Source organism: Orycteropus afer, unplaced genomic scaffold (assembly GCF_000298275.1).
Source record: "Orycteropus afer afer isolate SDZICR_OR568_19922 unplaced genomic scaffold, OryAfe1.0 scaffold00168, whole genome shotgun sequence".
Lineage (NCBI taxonomy): Eukaryota > Metazoa > Chordata > Mammalia > Tubulidentata > Orycteropodidae > Orycteropus > Orycteropus afer.
The window spans coordinates 5486297-5492988 of NW_006921755.1; positions in this window are offsets into that span (position 1 = coordinate 5486297).

Genomic DNA, 6692 nt, shown 5'->3' on the forward strand with positions numbered 1-6692 from the left:
GTGCCTTCCTACCTGAAGGACTCATCTTCCGGCACCATATCAAACAATGTTTCAGGGCTATTCATGAAGTTGTCCTATAATATATCAGACAGTGTTTCACTACTATTCATAAGGTTTTCACAGGCCAATTCTTTGGGAAGTGGATGGCCTCTTCCTTCCTCTGAGTCTGTCTCAGTCTGAAAGCTCCACTGAAACCTGTCCACCACAGGCAACCCTGCTGACACAGCCTCCAGCCTCACAACAACATGCAAGCCACCACAATATAACAAACTGGAAGACAAGTTCATCTCCCTTAGCTGTTCCAACCACTCCGCTCACTTCCTGGCCTTTTCCCCACCTATTCCGGCCATCTCCTAACTCCTCACATCCTGCCTTGGGGCTTTCCCCTCCTACCCTGTTCCAGCCATGGGCCCTGGTCCCAGACATATGGACATACAGACCAATGGAATAGAATTGAGAACTTAGTAGTAAATCCATCTGTCTATGGGAAGCTGACTCTCTTTATTTATTTTTTTAATACTTTTTTACTTTGTGCACATTTGACTTCTTGTCCCAATTACCATCCCCGACCATAACAAACTCCTCCCCTCCCTTCCCTGTGACTACCCTGTCCCTGTGCACTTCCAAACTATGCATTCCTGTCTGTCCAGTTCTCCCTCTATGTGAATGCTTGGGAAACTGATTTTTCAACAAAAGATTGAAGTTCATTAAATGGGGAAGGAAATGTCTCTTTAACAAATAATGCTAGAATGCATGGAAGGGAAGGGAAGAGGTAGCTATGGGGAGGAAGTGGGAGGAGAGCTGTTACATTGTGGGGAATTACAGTCAATGTCATGAAACAAAATGTGTATAAACCACTGTATGGCAAACACATTTGCTTTGTAAAGTTTTACACAAATCAGAATAATTTTTTTAAAAAACAAAAAACCTGGATATTTATTTGCATAAAAGTGAATCAGGGTGCATTAGAACAAAATTAGAGGACCTAAATTTTGGTATAAATAGCCTACCAAATATAACCAAAAATGCGAAAATGACAGAAGATAAATTAGATTACTAGTAACTCACTGCTGTCAAGTTGAATCCAACTCATAGCAACCCCACCTTATCTCTATGGAAGTAGATTGCCAGTCTTTCTTCTGAGGAGTGGCTGGTGGGCCTTCTGGTTAGCCTATGGTTAGCAGTTAAATGCCTTAGGCATTATGCCACCAGCACTCCCAGAATACTAGTTCCTCCTGAAAATTAAATACTTATCCTCATCAAAAGACTTTAACAACAGAAGAAAAAGAGACTCTACAGCCTGGGAAAAATTCTTTGGCAATGATGTATCTGATAAGGGCCTAAACTCAAAAATACATAGAAAAGTTCAACAACTCAATAATAAGAAGACAAACAATCCAATCAAAAATGGGCAAAGATATGAACAAACACTTCAGCAAAGAGGATATTCAAGTAGCCAACCAATACATGAAAATAATCTTGCTATCATTAGCTATTGTTGTTGTTGTTATGTGCCATCGAGTCAGCCCCGACTCATAGAGACCCCTCCTTGGGTTTCCGAGGCAGTATCACTATGGAAGTAGGATTGCCCAACCTTCCTTCTGAGGAGTGGCTGGTGGGTTTGAACCGCCAGCCTTCTGGTTAGCAGTCAAGTGCTTTAGCCACTATGCTACCAGAGCTCCTTCATTAGCTATTAGAGGGATGTAAATCAAAACTACAATGAAATATCATCTCACTCCTGCAGAATTGTTGATCGGAAAACAGAAAACAATTATTACTGATGAGTTTATGGGGAGATTGGAACTCTTAACTCTGCTGGTGGGACTGTAAAATGATACAACTACTATGGATAATGATATGATGTTTCCTTAAAAAGGCAGAAATAGAAATATTTTATGATTCAGCAATCCTGCTCATAAGTGTATATCCAAGACATGTATGAGCCATGATGTGAATAGACATATGCACACCTATGTTCCTTGCAGCTTTATTCACAATAAAAACAAGATTAAAACAATCTAAGTGGCCATCAATGGATGAATGAATAAATGAATTGTGGTGCATATAAACAATGAAATATTACACAACAAATAAAAAATGAGAAGTCTGCAAAACATCTTATAACATAGATGAATCTGGAAAATATTATGCTGAATGAAATAAGTAAATCACAAAAGGACAAATATTGTATGGTCCCATCATTATGAAAATTTAAGAACAGATATACACACAGAAAGCAACATTCTTTGATGGATAGAAAGGATGGGAGGGAGAAGGAGGGAAAATCACTTTCTAGATAGTAGAAAGTTGTTATTTTGGGTGATGGGAAAGGCAATACCAAATAAGAGTAAAGTCATGATCATGAGTACAACATGATCAAGGTAAATAAAGAATCTAAGAAGTACACAAGTTAAAGTGGCAATTCAGGTAAATGCTATAAAATATACAATTTTATAACAATAGTAACAACAACAACAAATATATATACATGGTTTGCACATAGATATGTATGCATATATGTATATAAGAAGGCATACATGAGTAAATACACACACATAAATAATGGTCTGTGTAGGCATATATATATAGCATGTTGTATATATACTCATATATATAACAAAACACATAGGGGGCACAGTTATGGAGGCTTCCTAGACATGGTCAAACAACTTGCAGGATAGGTACACTGGGTTAAAAGGCTTGGGACCCTAATCTCAGGGGACAACTTAGTCAATTTGCATAATGAAGTTCATAAAGATGTATGTCCTACATCCTACTTTGGTGAGTGGTGTCTGGTCTGAAAAGCTTGTAAATGGCTATCTAAGATACAACTATTGATCTCTACTCATATGGAGGAAAAGAGAAAGAAGGAAATCAAAGGCTTAAAGAATAAACTAGTCCACAGGTCTAATAGCCCACATGAACCGTGGCCTCTTCTAACCTGAGACCAGAAGAACAAGATGGTACCTGGCTAACCCCCTACCTATCGTTCTGACAAAGGATACAATAGAAGGTATCTGGATAGAATGTGATAAAATATACAACAAAATCCAAATTCCTAAAAAAGGCCAGAGCTATTAAACCGACAGAGACTAGAGGAACCCCTGAAAATATTGCCCTAAGATACTCTTGGAACTTGGAACTGAAGCTATAGATTGGCTTATAAAATAAACAATATCATTCATGATATTGTTTAAGTTGATGTACTCCCTTAAACAATCAACTACATGAGACTGAACAGACAACATTTACCCAAAAGCAAAGATGACAACGCAAGGAGGTGAAGGGAAACTAGATCAATGGAAACAGAATAAACAGAATGAAATAATGAGAATGCTGATACATTGTGAAAATGGAAACCCACACACAGAACAATTTATATAAAAATGTGTTAAATGGGAACCTAATTTGCTATGTAAATGTTCACATGAACAGAATAAAATATTATTTTTAAAAAAAAAGAAGAAAGAAAAGAAAAAAAAAATAATGGACAGCAAAGCAAACCATGGCTGTTTCCTTGATTTATTTTTAAATACTACAGTTCTTCCTAAAATTATATTAATGGGTCCATAACACACTGTGGCAGACTATATTTTCCAAAGATAACTACAACAATATTTTACATCCCACATGCTCATCTTTAATGTGATCTTGACACTCTCCCAACAAAAGGTGGAGTCTAAGTCTCTCTTTGTATCTGGTAGGCCTTGGTTATTTGCTTGACAAAATAGAAAGTGACAGAGTGATGCTTTGGGATTTCTGAAGCTAGTTCATAGAACACTTTTAAGCTCCCACCTCAGCCTCTTGTAGCAGTTGGCTCTAAGGACATTCTCTCTCAGAATCCAAATATCTGGCTCTGAGAAGTTGCAGCCACATAGAGAGGCCATGTATGGCCTTGTAGACAACAATTTGCACTTTGCAGACAATAAGATGAACTCTTCCCCATATTCCCTTGTAACTCTCTGAAGTTTTCACTCCTCAGTCCACTAAATTAGAATCTCTGAGCAAGAGGCTCAGGCATCACTGCTAATAAAACCATTCAAGATATGGTAGTTGTGTGTCAACGTGGCTGGGCCTGGTTTTGGGTGGCTGAGCAGATGGATATATTATTACCCATGATGAGACTGGTAATCAACTCCATGGTGGAATTTGCAGTGAGCAGCTGAATAGCTGCCTTAGGTATGTTGTCTGCTTCTATTTTATAAGGAGATGCATTTGGAAAGGTCTCTGAAGCTTTTAGGCATGCTTGGACCCTGAATGTAGTCAAGTCTTCATTCAGCAGCCTGGCATATTGTCTGCTGACCTTAGGATTGTTCCTGGACTTGAATCAATGCTTGCGTATTGTGTAATAATCTTGGGACTGTGACATTTTATGTGCTGACCCTGGGCTTGTTAGCCTCAGCAGCCAGCAGCTGCCTGAGTGAGAAGATGCCTCTAGCTCCAATGGGCCAGAAGCAAGAGGCAGAGTTGAAGACCAAGGTCAAGGGGCTTTCACCCACTCCCTAGATCTGGCACTTTGACCTAGGACTTCTAGCCTCCTGAACTGTAAGAGAATAAACTCCTGTTTCTTAAAGCTACCCATTTGTGGTATTTTCCATTACAGCAGCACTAGAGAAACAAAACACAAGGTAACTGAGATGACTGCAGTCTGCAACCAGAATTGAAAGCACTGAGGTACAACCAGTCACACCCTTCAGGTGAAAATAATCAGTCTCTTTAGACTTCTTCTGGACCTTTAAACACAAAAATATTCAAGAAGATATTAGAAAATTGCACATAGAAGTACCCCATCCCTTAATTCCACCACTCGTCAGTTTGTCATAATGTGGTGGCTAACATGTTGCTTTATGGCTAGAGGCTATGCCACCAATATTCCAACCACCACCAGGGTCACCCATGATGGAGAGGTTTCAACAGAGTTTCCAGACCAAAACAGACTGGGAAGAGGAAAAGGGCTATCTGCTTCTCAAACAATTGGCCAGTGAAAATCTTTTGAATAGCAGTGAAATACTGTTTGATATATTACTAGAAACCTTTATGAATAGCCCTGAAACACTGTCTGATATAGAGCTGGAAAATGGCCCCTCAGGTCAGAAGGCACTCAAAATGAGACTGGGGGGCTGCCTCCTAAAAGGAGAGTTGACCTTAAAGATGTGGATGGAGTAAAGCTTTCAGGACCTCCATTTGCTGATGGGTCATGACTCAAAATTGAAAGAAACAGCAGCAAACATCCATTAATAATCAGAAGGTAGAATGCACTAAGTATGATTATTGAAAACTTGGAATTTGTCAAAAATTAAATGGAACACATAAAGATTGATATCCTAAACATTAGTGAGCTAAGATGGCCTAGTATTGGCCATTTTGAATCAGACAATCATATGATCTGCTATGCCAGGAATGACAAATTGAAGAGGAATGGTGTGATATTCATCATCCCAAAGTGTTGCAAGATCTATCCCGAAGTACAATGCTGTCAGTGATAGGATAATATCCATATGCCTACAAGAAAGGCCCATTAATACTACTATTACTCAAATTTATGCACCAATCACTAAAGCCAAAGATGAAGAAATTGAATATTTTTACTAACCTCTGCAGTCTGAAATTGACTAAACATGCGATCAAGATGTATTGATGATTACTGGTGATTGGAATGGAGAAGTTAGAAACAAAGAAGAAACATCAGTAGTTGGAAAATAGTTTGAACTAGGACTTTCACCAAGGAAAGCCTTGGTGAAAAGAAGTGATGCCAGAGATCACATGATAGAATTTTGCAAGACCAAAGATTTAATTACTGCAAATACCTTTTTCCAACAACATAAACAGTGCCTATACACATGGACCTCTCCAGATAGAATACACAGATATCAGATTGACTACTTCTGTGGAAAAAGATGATGGAGAAGCTCAAGATCTTCAGCCAAAACAAGGCCAGCAGCTGACTGTGGAAGAGACTATCAATTGCTCATACGCAAGTTCAAGCTGAAGCTGAAGAAAATTAAAACAAATCTACAAGAGCCATACTATGACCTTGATTATATTCCACCTGAATTCAGAGACCACCTAAAGAACAGATTTGATGCATCGAACACAACCAGATGAGTTGTGGGATGATATCAAGAACAGCATATGTGGAGAAAGCAAAAGATCATTAAAAAGACATGAAAGGAAGAAAAGATAACAATGGATGTCAGAAGAGACTCTGAAACTTGCTCTTGAATGGAGATTAGCTAAAGCAAATGCAAGAAATGACAAGATGAAAGAGCTGAACAGAAGATTTCAAAGAGCAGCTCAAGAAGACAAAGTAAATTATTAAAATGAAATGTGCAAAGACTTCAGTTAGAAAACCAAAGGGAAGAATACACTCAGCATTTCTCAAACTGAAAAAAGTGAAGAAAAAATTCAAACCTCAAGTCATAATATTGAAGGATTGTATGGGAGCTTTGGTAGCTTAGGGCCTAAGGCATTTGACTGCTAATCAGAAGGCTGGTGGTTCAAACCCACCAGCCACTCCTCAGGAGGAAGGCTGGACACTTCCATAATGATACCACCTTGGAAACCCAAGGAGGGGTCACTGTGAGTCGGATCCAACTCGACTACAGTGTATTGCAGTCATTGTGTATGGGCAAAATACTGAATGATGTAGGAAGTATCAATAGAAGATGAAAGGAATACACACAGTCATTGTA